Genomic DNA, 14,246 nt, shown 5'->3' with positions numbered 1-14,246 from the left:
AATTAATTAATTATAAAATTATAATACTTAATAAACGAGTTTCAGACGTAAAATAAATTTAATTGATAAATTTTTGTTAATTAAAATTTTCTCTTTGAGAATATTGAAAGAATTTATCCTTCAAGGTCGACTGAGTGACTCTTGGACATAAACCCCCGTGAAAATCACTCAGTCCAAACTAACGAATGTTATTAATCACTAATTGATTAATTAATAAAATGCATATGTGTAATTGAGAAAACGTAAAGAGAACCGAGTGTAAACCGCGGTCGATTTCCCGCCCACGGAGTAAATTTCGGTACCTCAAATACAACTCAAAGAAAATTTCCTGATGTCCAGATTTATTCCGTTGTCCGGATTTTGTAAAAACTCCAGCTCAAGCTCCTGGTGCTTCAATTTCTCCCGGAATCTGATTCCAATTAATTTCCTTTTTATTTACCTGTAACGTCAGTACGTATAAGAATTTGTTTAAGAATTACAAATGGGAAATTGTTAATTTTTTTTTATTGCCGCATTCCGAATAGAAACGTGAGAGTGAATAATTACCTTGGTTTGCCCTTATGCACTGTGACCGATGATGTCGGCCGACCAACCTCTTCTGATTGTCTCACTCACCGTATACTTACCTAATCCCCCCCCCCCCTCTTAATTACTATTAAGGGTCACGAAGATCGAGGAACGCTAGTGCTGCGTCGAATAATTAACGATCTCCGGCGACTTATCGACACCGCGTAAATTCATCCTATTACAACATCACACATATGTCATATTAACGTCATAAATATCATTAAGACATAATACTGACGTCATGACTACGTCATATTTTTACTTCAGAATCTTACATCAAGAAGTGTGAAACAATGAGACAATATGATTCATTCGTGATTTATATCTTACGAAAATCTTGACATAGCTCAATGTCATGTTTACGTTACATTGACGTAAGCGTGTTTACTGGGTAAATATTTCCACGTCGTTGATTCCATGTTCAAATGCTTGAGATTCCAATATTATGGATCTGCATAACTTTACCTTATTCGAAAGTGAGAGAAAACAAAAAAACTTTTTAACTTCCCGCTAAGAAAATCGAAGATTTTCAAAAATCGGGAAGTTATTGTTTTCATCCCGTTTTCCCAAAATCGAGTTTTCATCAGAACTCGACATTTTAAGGTCTCAGGAAGCTTCCCTGACTACTTCCGCGATGCTGTATGCATATGTGTGTGTGTGTGTGTGTGTGTGTGTGTGTGTGTGTGTGTGTGTGTGTGTGTGTGTGTGTGTGTGTGTGTGTGTGTGTGTGTGTGGATGCAAATCTCTCATAACTTTTGAACGGCTTGACCGATTCTATCGCGCCTAACGCCAATCGATAGGGCTTGACTTAACTTAGATTTTGAATATGGTTTGGATCTATTCGGACTGGTCGATTTTCAGAAATCTTAAAAAAACTACGAAAAAAAATTTTTTCAAATGTGATTTTTTTTTTAATAACTTTTAAACGGCTTGACCGATCAATTCCAACAACTAATCAGCTTTTAACATAAAAAAAACCACGTCGACCGCCACCAAGCCGGTCAAAATCGGTTGATTCGTTCGTAAGTTATCGTTGACGAAAAAAATCGACAAAAAGTGTTTTTTTCGGATTACACTGAAATTTCCGGTTTGATCAATTTGTGCTTGAAAGTATACCATATAATTTGAAAAACTGCATCGAATGCTGCTAACTGCGTAAAAATCGGTTCATTCATTCGAAAGTTATTGCAGTTTGAAAATTAAAAAAATAGCGATTTATTAAAGTCCTATCAAACTTTTGAGCTCGGAGAGCTCAAAACTACACGACAATTAGATTTTTGAGCTCGAAGAACTCAAAAACATAATAAGTGCAATTTCGAGCGCTTAATTACGAAAGTAGCGGGAAGTTGCAGGGATGGCCTTCAGGATCAACCGTTTTCCTAATTGTTTTTTGTTCATTTAAAGTCGCATAAACTACTAAGGTCATGAGCGACTTACAAGGGGGGAACTTTTTGAGATTGGAACTCGTTTTTAATTTTTTTTTTTGGGCTCAGCAGAATAATACACAAATATTGAAAATATTTATTGGTGTATGTCGGACTCGAACCCGAATTTTAGTTCGTTCTCTGTTTTCCAATTTGAATAATCATCAAAAGGACGACCAAAAAGAATTGTTAGTGTTGAGCAGCATCTTTTTGGGTGGTATTAACAATCAGGATGTAAAAGTTAAGGCACCTGGTGCTTGTCATCATGCAAAATGGCTTTCAAAAACTCTTTACTGTTTGAAAATATATTTATTTTGTAAGCAGTTCAAAGTATCAGCCGCAGTGCTGGATATTCTACGTAAAGTCTGTGTATTCATTGTATTATTTTACGTTAAAATATGGTTCGGTGCTCCAAATGCGGTAAAAGCACCAAATTCTGATTTGAAACTGATAAATAATCTTATCGAATATCGGAAAATGCATCCAGACATTGCCAATGCAGCACTAAAAAATATATTCAGACATTGACGGTATTTGCACGAACAACTAGCTTGCTTGGCTTTGTTCGATGATACGGTGTTGCCAGAAAAAAAAATGAAAATGGTTGAAAAAATAAATAATAATAAAGTTTTTGAGAAATCGAATAAGCATTTTTCAGTGCCTTATAGCTTAATTTCTTTACTTGCTGACATCAATATCAGTGATTTTGTGACTCCGAAATCAACGTTCATTTTCAAACTGTTTGATCTTTCATATAAATTTTTAAATACTGAACAACACACATGGGAATCAAATCCTGATTACTACAAATGTCTTGACCCATTCAGAAACTTGAAAGTAGTAAATGATATCGCTGAAAGAGGAGTCGCCTTTACTCAGAAATTCAATGAAGCTTCAACTCATGATGAAGATGAAAGGCAGAAGATTTTTCAAACAGTACAAAATCATCGTTTGCAATACCCGTGCAAAAAAAAATTTGATTCATTATGAATTTAATAATGAAATCCAGATTTTGAAACAAATATGAATTTGATAATGAATTAGCTATAAAAATCCTCTAATTTTCTATTACAATTGAATCTAACATACATTATAAAAATAGTATATTTCCAGCTTGGAAGATTTAAAATTTTTTAATCGAAAAAAATTAAGACAACGAAGAGGAGTAATTCATCATGAATTTATTAATAATTATTATCAATTTAGTACGAAATTCATATTGAATTAATTATAAGATAAATGTGTTTTATTTTATGATTGTATTTTTTGTTTTTACAGCCGAAATCTTAAAGAAAAAAAAACTATTTTAATTAACTTAGAGGAAATCTATGACTAATTTAATTAAATTTAACAGTAATTAATAAAAGTTCTGAAACAGTAAAAAATTAATATTTGATTCATAATAAGTTGATTATAAAAATGTTAGAAGTTTATATTAATTTCATTGCATTTTTATACTTGATAGATAATAAGTTTATTATAAACACATTATGAAGTTGATATCAATTTGATCGTGTGTTTCATATGATAACGAACAAATTTTTTAAACATTAACTGTCGTTATAGTTTCTAACAAGTAAAGCTATAAAATTAGAAAAATATATTATAAATGTAGATTAGTTTAATAAATTTAGTTCAATAATGCAGATTAAAATATATTTTTAGTTTATTTATTTTTTAAATAATTGAATAATCAAATTTTTTTTGTAATAACACAAACAACAAACTAATAACAATAAATATAGATTTTTTAGAGTAAATTTTAAATCTTACTAACGCTTACATTTTTTTTTTAGTAGAATTATAATTAGAATACCTAAACAATATTTTATCTTAATTATTATTTTAACTTTTGATTTAATCTATTTCTGTCAGATTTATTGGCCTTACAACGTAAAATGTGTTTGGCTCATTTTCGTCATAATTTTCTATGCAAAAACATAAATTCAATAATTTATTTATATTTGTAGCCAATGGGGACTCGTTTGATTTAATGCACAAATCAATCATGTCAACTAAAGAATAGGGAATAATCGATCGTACTACAATACAATTTGTGACAATTGCAAAAAAATCACTAGTTGTACAATTGATCTGACAGGAAGATTCTTGACAAGAACAAATTTTTATAAATTCATTAATTATCCCGATTCTTTTTTTGTCATTATAATCGTAAATCACAACAGAAGAATTTGTTTTTCTCTTACGTTTATAACACTCAGCATCATACGCCACACAATTCTTAAATAATCGAAAAAATTTGAAAACATTGAGGGATGTTTGTAGACGTACATTGCTTTTTTCAAAAATTGTTTGCAATGAGACTGATAATTCGTACTTGATTAGTTTACCAATAATAAAGTGCTTTTCAGAGATATACAAGAGTTTACGTTTTCGCAGATTGAATAATTCTAATTTTTTTCTAAATTGTGTTACGTTATCATTTTCTAATATTTTCGATTTCAGTTCAATCACATTGTTAAAAAGGTCATTCGGCAGCCGAAATGGAAGTAGATTTCATGAAAATGAATGTAAAAATCTAAAAATTACTTGGATTGAATACGAAATTATCGTTTCTAACTCATTATGGATCATTTTTAAACTTAACGTACTTATTCTACAGATAAATACGAAGGTCATGTTCTAAGATGAGCTTTATTGTTGAATTTCCACCTTAGGATCATAAGTCTTTTTTTGTGTACCAGCATACTTAGAAATTTAAAATATTCAATGAAAAATAATATTAATTAAGCGTTAGTTAATTAATTAATTAATTGAATTTTAACTATATTGTCTTGGTACTAGAGAAGATATCTACAAGAAAATAAATAATAAAAAAAAAACGACATACATATATCGATGACCATTACAGACTGGAGCATGGCACATAATATAATTAGATTTTGAAATATTTTTATTATCCTAAGATGCTATTACTTTAACGACGGAAAGTTGAGGACCAAAGAATTTATAGTATAAATAAATTCATTAACACGTAAGAACTATGTTGATAACCAAATAAATATGTCTTATATTGAGATTATATCATACCAAAAAAAATAAAATTGCAGAAATAAAGAAATATTAGAAAAAAATTAAAAAAAAAAAAATAAGAAAAAATATGATGAAAAAAAATAGATAATGAATAAAAGATACAAATTTTGAATTAAAATCATCAACATAAAGAGAGAAAACTATCAGTTTTACATGAAAAATAAACTTACATGTGTTTGAAATTTTCTAAATTTAGCTTAATAGAAATTAAGAAGTAATAATAATAACCCTAAATAAAAAAAAGTATTAAGACAAAGAAAAAAGTATTTAAAAGTATTAGATTGACTAGAAAACCAATACTTTTCAATACTTTTTTCTTTGTCTCAATATACAAACAAATGATTAGACAATATTTTTTTTAGGAAACATAGAAACATTTGAAATATCCCTCTCTAAAAATATTGTCAAATCATTTGTTTGTATATACAGATATACACTTTGCATATAGTGATCACTTGTAAATTCTTATCAATCAGTATTCTTAATCAGGAATTGTGAACTATTACATCAAAGTAGAATTACAAATTTATGTTGATGATTTGCCATGGTTTAGGCCTAAAGGGGACCCGCCATGTAATAAAATGGGAACGCATTCACTTGCACAGTACCTCATGGGTGATGTGGAAATCTGTGTACGATCAATTTAATTGAGAAACTGAAAATATTTCTTGGAGCTGAAAGAGATAACTTTTCTATCTTTTTGAGCTCTTCGAGCTCATAAATCTGATGAAGGTTTCACAGAGAACGATTTTTTAAATTTTCAAACCACAACGATAAGTTTTGGATGACGTTTGGTAAAACGAGTGCAACAGCAAATTTCATATTTGGTATAGCGGAATAGGACCTACTTTTGAGACAAAACATATAGTATGGTACTCAAATTGAAGCTTATTCAACGAGCTTTTAGATGCATTCTACAGAATTTCAATAAGTTATCCCATTCAAAAGTTATTCGAGTAAGAAAGTAAAAAAATGTAAATTTTTATAATTTTGAAAACTTTATAATCCTAGCATTTCTGAATAATTTCAAGTCTACACATATGAAATGGTACTCAAATTAAAGCTTATTTGAAGAGCTTTCAGATGCATTTAACAGAATTTCGACAAGTTATTCCATTCAAGAGTTATTCGAGCAAGAAAGTGAAGAAATATAAATTTTTATGATTTTGAAAATTTCAAAATCCTGGCATTTCTAAATTACTTGACCGATTAAGCTCATCTACGAACTTGACTTCGGTATCTATCTATAGAATAATGTTGAGTTTGGTAAAGATCCGACGTAAATTGGCGACGCTATCGTCGTGACAAGCCGCGTTATATCTGATATATATATATATATATATATATATATATATATATATATATATATATATATATAAACTTTTGAACCATATACATTTTCCGACTCAGCTCGACGAGTATACTTGAAATATAGCAAAATTTTTCAAAAGTTCCGTCATGAGGACCAATGCAATAGTTAGATTTCTATGAAATCTACTAAAAACACACAGCGCTGAACAAATTTGTAATTGTGCGTAACGAGTACCTTGTATTAAACGTTAAAATGATCCATTAAGATCTTCATAAGAAAAACAATATGTGATCGGTAATGGTCCAAACTTTCGTACAGCATCGGGTAAATGATATAAGCTATGTAAATTACAGGTTAAGTGAGTCAAGCCATATAAGTCCTTAAAACGAAAACAATAGATTTTGATTGAGGTAAATAAAACAGAAATTATTTTTTGACTAATAGAAGTGCAACTTAAGTAACTGATAGCAGTGACTAAAAGTTTATGGTGTTCTAAATATTCATCAGTCATCATTAAATTCAATGTAGGTATAGAATAATACAGTAACCATTGCTTCAACTCTGATGCTTTCCAGTATTTATAATCTGAAACAGATCTTGTCAATCGAGAAACAAATCCAGGAGGAGAAATAGATTTAATTTTACTATCTATAAATTGCAAATGTTTATAGAGAGAAAATTCGCAGTTACTATAACTACGGTCAAACCACAAACCAAATAATCTTTTGACGATACCCAAGTACACACAATGCATTACATCAACAACAGTTGTGTTAAAAACATCATACACTATTTGTGTTAAGACTGTTGGACCTTTGATTCCATGAACTGCGCTTTGAAATTTGATAGCTTTTCTACCGTCGTCAATAAATTCTCTAGTATTTCTGAGTGCAGGATTTGGTTTGAAGGGGTAAATGCGTCTTCGATTAAAATATTTGCTTTGAATTTTACAGTGGCAACATCCGAAAATTCCATTATGCCCTGTCATGTTCAGAAAAATAGCCTTTGCCGGTAAATCACAAGTGCCACAGATTATTTTGCCACGAACTTTTACCATACGTTTTAAATCAGTCCTTATACACCAAATTCTGTTGTATATTTTTTCTAAATCATTTCGAAAACTACTTAAAAATAGGTTTGTTTGTAGTTTTTCACTAAAACAAATGCCAGTGTTATGTCCAAGGGCGTTTAAGTGGTAGCGTAAACGGTGGAGGTTTGGACTAACGGCTTAAAGAATACGCAACGGAGTTTTTAATTCCGTTGTTTTAATTATTTATGTGGGACGATTTCGACGGACGAATTTACCAAGCCTTCGTTTGAGACTGATTACGGAATTTTATTAAGAAAAGGTGTACTTACTCTTTGCAGGATTTTTAATTATTACCGGATCCGTGATTCCGGGGCTGCTGTTAGCGCCTTTTCCTGGGTTGGGCCCTCTGATCGGTCCTTGCGGTGGATAGAGTAGGATGGATTGGGCTGCTTATTTTTACGAAATGAATTGATTCGAACAAATTTCACTTCTCTTGACATTTATTTTTATAGACACTAAAACTCTTACACTTTAACAAATATGAATTTTAACGTAATTTAATCAAATGAATTTTATTAATTTGATTGAGCTAACGTCCTTCAGTCCCCCGTAGGGTAAAGTGCGCAAAACTAGCTTTTAAGAAATTTTGAATAACTTAATGACCGGATTCTCGCCTAAGTGCAGAGCAAATTAGAACTTGGAGATTCCGGTTCTTTAGGATTTATTTACTGGCCGAATTCTCGCCTAAGTGCAGGGCAAATTAGAACTTTAAGAATGCGACTCTCTAAGATACTTAAAATTAGTACGTGGCCTGCCTGTTAAACCGCGTCCAAACTTCCTTTAAGTGCAGTGCAAATTAAAGCAAAGGACTCTACAAGGCACGGGCCCGTCAATTAAACGCGGAAGTCGAATTAATTAACAAAAGACCGGGAGCGGTCTCCGTTTCTCGTTTTTAAATGCTCGCGGTGCTGAGTTTGCAGGAGTCCCCGCTATTCAACCAGCAGTCACGTAGCTTCTATTTTATTGTGGCTTTCGCGCATGGAGAAGTCTTCCATCTGCGCGGCTGATTTAAATTTAAAAAGAAAAAATTTTCGGGTGGACATAACATTCCCCCGGAAAAGCGAAAAGCTGGTATAGTTTTTCGGTTTTCCTATGGCCACCTTCCCCATAAGCGAGAGCCACTTACAAATTTTATTTAATGTATTTTAACCTATTAAAAGAGTAATGAGTAAAGTCATCTGGCGCGAATATTTAAATTTAAATTTATTATTTTAATCTCGCGCTGCATAATATGCTGACGGGTGACTAATCCTTCTCGCCTCTCGATTTCGCGAAGCCGTGTCGAGTGTCAGTATCGTCTCAGCAGTGAGTAGCGTGAGTTCTGATTGTCGCGATGTATTTTACTGGAAGGAATTTTGAGGGGTATGGTACGTGGTACCAAATGGCCGTAATGGTTCACGGGGAGAAGGTAAGTTAAATTTTGATGCATTCAGTGGGAGAAGGAATAGAAAAAGTGAAGGAAAGGAGAAGAATAAATAGAAAAGGTACCCTTCTCATAAGAAAATATGTATAAAAAAATTTTTTTTTTTTTTTTTTTTTTTTTTCTAGGACATAAGAGCGGGCATTGAAATCTTGGAGGCTTTGGCACGTCCGGTGAATCCAAGCCGGGCGTTGCTTTTGGCTTCTCGATTCATGGACGTGTTTGGTCCACTCCCTCCGGAGATCGTGGAAGCGGCGACCTTTTTCTGCCTGCAAGGCGCCGAAGGTTTAGCGGGGTCTTCGGATCTTGAGGAGATGGTGTGCCCCAACAGCGAGGACATCGGGCGTTTGAGGATCGCCTTAATTGAGGCGATCTTCAATGGTTTGGTCACCATGACGTGATGGTAAGTCATTGTAAAATACTTCACAAGTTTTTCTTTGGAATGCCTACTTAAGCAGCATTCTGATTGTTGGAGATTATTTTATCTTTTGTTTGCTTCTTTGTTGCAGGCTAGGCGTATTGAGTGTCATCGGTCGCGCGAGAAGAGGGATTTATTTTTTTTTTTTTTTTTTTTTTTTTTTTTTTAAATAAATTTATTTTTAAAAATAAAAGGTATTCTTCTTCTCTTTATTTTGTCTCTCTCCTTTTTCTATATACCCTTTTCCCATCTCTTAATAATAATGATAATGATAATCATAGTAGTTATGACGAAAAGCAAGAAGGTAAGTAGAATTTGGATTTATACGGAAGAAGGTAAGAATAAAGTGAAACAGGAATTAAGTGAAATAAACAGATAAAGAGAAAGAAAGAAAACAAAAGTGAAGTCCAAAAATAAAAGGAATAATTTCGATTAATAAGGATAAGAAAGGAAAAAAATTTTTTTTTTTTTTTTTTTTTTTTTTCTGGAAAGGTGGTACGAGAGGAGGGTAGATATCGGTACATGTATATAATGATATTCGTATATGTATGTACGTGTGAGTTGTGTGTGGAGCATGCATTGAAGGCGGCACGGTTGTGGTGTAGTAGGCGTGGCTTACCGAGAGGCGACTGTAATTGAGCGAGTGTCGGTAAGCTACTTTGCTTGATGTAGCAGTTCTTTTATAATTACCGCTAGAGGACTCCTCCTGTTCTCTTTCTTACTTATACTCACTCTTATTGAATATTGAGTGTTTGAAATAAGGATTTTACAAAGAGAAACAAATCTTTATGATTTAATAATTTGGAACGATTTTAATGAGTGACGTTAGCTCGATTTTCTTAAAATCATTATAAAGTATAATTAATGTTAAAGTATTATATTAATAATATAATTAATATACTTATAAAATTTTGTTGAATACTCGGTTATAACATATAAAATATATAAAATGTAATATAGTAGATATAATAGAGTTATAATAAGTAGTTATATTTATTATGACTTATAATGATAAAATGGCAATAGTAAAATACTGTGTAATATATAATTATAGTGATAGTAAGGTGAAAACTATGATTGGGAGAATTATTTGGAAGGAGGAAGAAACTTTTTGTTTTCGGAAAAGAAATTTTGAAATAACGTTTTGCGTTGTTCTCGCTTGTAATCATGCCATTTTATCATTATACGTCATAATAAATATAACTACTTATTATAACTCTATTATATCTACTATATTACATTTTATATATTTTATATGTTATAACCGAGTATTCAACAAAATTTTATAAGTATATTAATTATATTATTAATATAATACTTTAACATTAATTATACTTTATAATGATTTTAAGAAAATCGAGCTAACGTCACTCATTAAAATCGTTCCAAATTATTAAATCATAAAGATTTGTTTCTCTTTGTAAAATCCTTATTTCAAACACTCAATATTCAATAAGAGTGAGTATAAGTAAGAAAGAGAACAGGAGGAGTCCTCTAGCGGTAATTATAAAAGAACTGCTACATCAAGCAAAGTAGCTTACCGACACTCGCTCAATTACAGTCGCCTCTCGGTAAGCCACGCCTACTACACCACAACCGTGCCGCCTTCAATGCATGCTCCACACACAACTCTCACACGTACATACATATACGAATATCATTATATACATGTACCGATATCTACCCTCCTCTCGTACCACCTTTCCAGAAAAAAAAAAAAAAAAAAAAATTTTTTTCCTTTCTTATCCTTATTAATCGAAATTATTCCTTTTATTTTTGGACTTCACTTTTGTTTTCTTTCTTTCTCTTTATCTGTTTATTTCACTTAATTCCTGTTTCACTTTATTCTTACCTTCTTCCGTATAAATCCAAATTCTACTTACCTTCTTGCTTTTCGTCATAACTACTATGATTATCATTATCATTATTATTAAGAGATGGGAAAAGGGTATATAGAAAAGGAGAGAGACAAAATAAAGAGAAGAAGAATACCTTTTATTTTTAAAAATAAATTTATTTATAAAAAAAAAAAAAAAAAAAAAAATAAATCCTCTTCTCGCGCGACCGATGACACTCAATATGCCTAGCCTGCAACAAAGAAGCAAACAAAAGATAAAATAATCTCCAACAATCAGAATGCTGCTTAAGTAGGCATTCCAAAGAAAAACTTGTGAAGTATTTTACAATGACTTACCATCACGTCATGGTGACCAAACCATTGAAGATCGCCTCAATTAAGGCGATCCTCAAACGCCCGATGTCCTCGCTGTTGGGGCACACCATCTCCTCAAGATCCGAAGATCCCGCTAAACCTTCGGCGCCTTGCAGGCAGAAAAAGGTCGCCGCTTCCACGATCTCCGGAGGGAGTGGACCAAACACGTCCATGAATCGAGAAGCCAAAAGCAACGCCCGGCTTGGATTCACCGGACGTGCCAAAGCCTCCAAGATTTCAATGCCCGCTCTTATGTCCTAGAGAAAAAAAAAAAAAAAAAAAAAAATTTTTTTATACATATTTTCTTATGAGAAGGGTACCTTTTCTATTTATTCTTCTCCTTTCCTTCACTTTTTCTATTCCTTCTCCCACTGAATGCATCAAAATTTAACTTACCTTCTCCCCGTGAACCATTACGGCCATTTGGTACCACGTACCATACCCCCCTCAAAATTCCTTCCAGTAAAATACATCGCGACAATCAGAACTCACGCTACTCACTGCTGAGACGATACTGACACTCGACACGGCTTCGCGAAATCGAGAGGCGAGAAGGATTAGTCACCCGTCAGCATATTATGCAGCGCGAGATTAAAATAATAAATTTAAATTTAAATATTCGCGCCAGATGACTTTACTCATTACTCTTTTAATAGGTTAAAATACATTAAATAAAATTTGTAAGTGGCTCTCGCTTATGGGGAAGGTGGCCATAGGAAAACCGAAAACTATACCAGCTTTTCGCTTTTCCGGGGAATGTTATGTCCACCCGAAAATTTTTTTCTTTTTAAATTTAAATCAGCCGCGCAGATGGAAGACTTCTCCATGCGCGAAAGCCACAATAAAATAGAAGCTACGTGACTGCTGGTTGAATAGCGGGGACTCCTGCAAACTCAGCACCGCGAGCATTTAAAAACGAGAAACGGAGACCGCTCCCGGTCTTTTGTTAATTAATTCGACTTCCGCGTTTAATTGACGGGCCCGTGCCTTGTAGAGTCCTTTGCTTTAATTTGCACTGCACTTAAAGGAAGTTTGGACGCGGTTTAACCGGCAGGCCACGTACTAATTTTAAGTATCTTAGAGAGTCGCATTCTTAAAGTTCTAATTTGCCCTGCACTTAGGCGAGAATTCGGCCAGTAAATAAATCCTAAAGAACCGGAATCTCCAAGTTCTAATTTGCTCTGCACTTAGGCGAGAATCCGGTCATTAAGTTATTCAAAATTTCTTAAAAGCTAGTTTTGCGCACTTTACCCTACGGGGGACTGGAGGACGTTAGCTCAATCAAATTAATAAAATTCATTTAATTAAATTACGTTAAAATTCATATTTGTTAAAGTGTAAGAGTTTTAGTGTCTATAAAAATAAATGTCAAGAGAAGTGAAATTTGTTCGAATCAATTCATTTCGTAAAAATAAGCAGCCCAATCCATCCAACTCTATCCGCCGCAAGGACCGATCAGAGGGCCCAACCCAGGAAAAGGCGCTAACAGCAGCCCCGGAATCACGGATCCGGTAATAATTAAAAATCCTGCAAAGAGTAAGTACACCTTTTCTTAATAAAATTCCGTAATCAGTCTCAAACGAAGGCGTGGTAAATTCGTCCGTCGAAAACGTCCCACATAAATAATTAAAACAACGGAATTAAAAACTCCGTTGCGTATTCTTTAAGCCGTTAGTCCAAACCTCCACCGTTTACGCTACCACTTAAACGCCCTTGGACATAACATAAAGAACACTGGTGGCAGCGAAATAAGGGTTCCACAAAAACGACGGTCAACGCACGAATTAATAGAAATGTTTGATGAACTCCTCAAAAGACGGCTACCACCGGAAAACACCCATCGGGAGCGAGCTCTAGAGAAAATCCGACGAGAAGAAGCGATATTCAACTACACTCCCCAAGAGTTAGCCGAATTAAAACGAACAAGTTCTGAGATAGCAAAAACAATCCGCCAAGCACTCAGCAAAATGCCTCCACTCTGGAGTAACGAAGAAGACTCGTTAGACAATGACACTGCAACCGAAATTAATGTCGACGAATTTCTAAGAGACAACAGCGAAAACCCTGAGGAAGGATCAAGCAGCGATATCAGTCCAGAAGAAACCGGAAAAAGCGGAGATTCCAGCGGAGCAGAAAAGCCCATCATCATAGAATCGGAGCCCTCGACTGAAACAGACGACATTAATTTCAGAAACGTCACCGATACATACGATAGAAATGAGTCAAACATAAATACTTTCACTCCCCAGAACGTAAACAGATCGCGATTCGCGGGATATTTAGGAGACGGTCCAGAACCCCGAACCCCAATCTTCGGAAGAGTCCTCATTCCCGATGAATTAGCGGCCATGGGGATCCATTATGACCATGTTAGCGGCCAAATCGTAGACGAAAACGGCGAAGCAATAACCGAAAGGGCCGGAACCGAATCAGCCAACCCCAATAACACACTTATCGAAACGGAATCAAAACTAAATAATTCACAGGCTAATAATAATATTAAATCACTTAGCAATTCGGAAAAGCCTAGCGATTCCAATAAAATTAGACGCGAAACAACTACAAGCGGGAATAAAACAGTGGGGGATGACGTAGGGAACAGCCGATTCGGACCACCATTTGTCGCCTACGACCCTCCAACTTTCGAAGAGGCTGAAGATATTTTTGCCGAAAGGCGCCATCGACCAAGAATATCTTCACCCTCGAGTTCAGACGAAAGTATACCGCCAAAAGGGTCCGACATAAAAAT

At 33.7% G+C, this 14,246-nt stretch overlaps 1 protein-coding gene across 1 annotated transcript in view; it reads right to left on the bottom strand.

The window, feature by feature from the left end:
* Ninac (STKc_myosinIII_N_like and MYSc_Myo21 domain-containing protein ninaC) overlaps positions 1-14,246 on the bottom strand; it is a 1,002,000-nt gene that overhangs the window by 137,239 nt on the left and 850,515 nt on the right. The gene's annotated exons all lie outside the window — the stretch shown is intronic.

Source organism: Cotesia typhae, unplaced genomic scaffold (genome assembly GCF_013202065.1).
Source record: "Cotesia typhae breed Kobodo isofemale line unplaced genomic scaffold, CoteBio_Ctyphae contig_17, whole genome shotgun sequence".
NCBI classification, from domain to species: domain Eukaryota; kingdom Metazoa; phylum Arthropoda; class Insecta; order Hymenoptera; family Braconidae; genus Cotesia; species Cotesia typhae.
The sequence above is the reverse complement of the archived record's forward strand: the minus strand, read 5'-3'. Positions and strand labels throughout refer to the sequence as shown.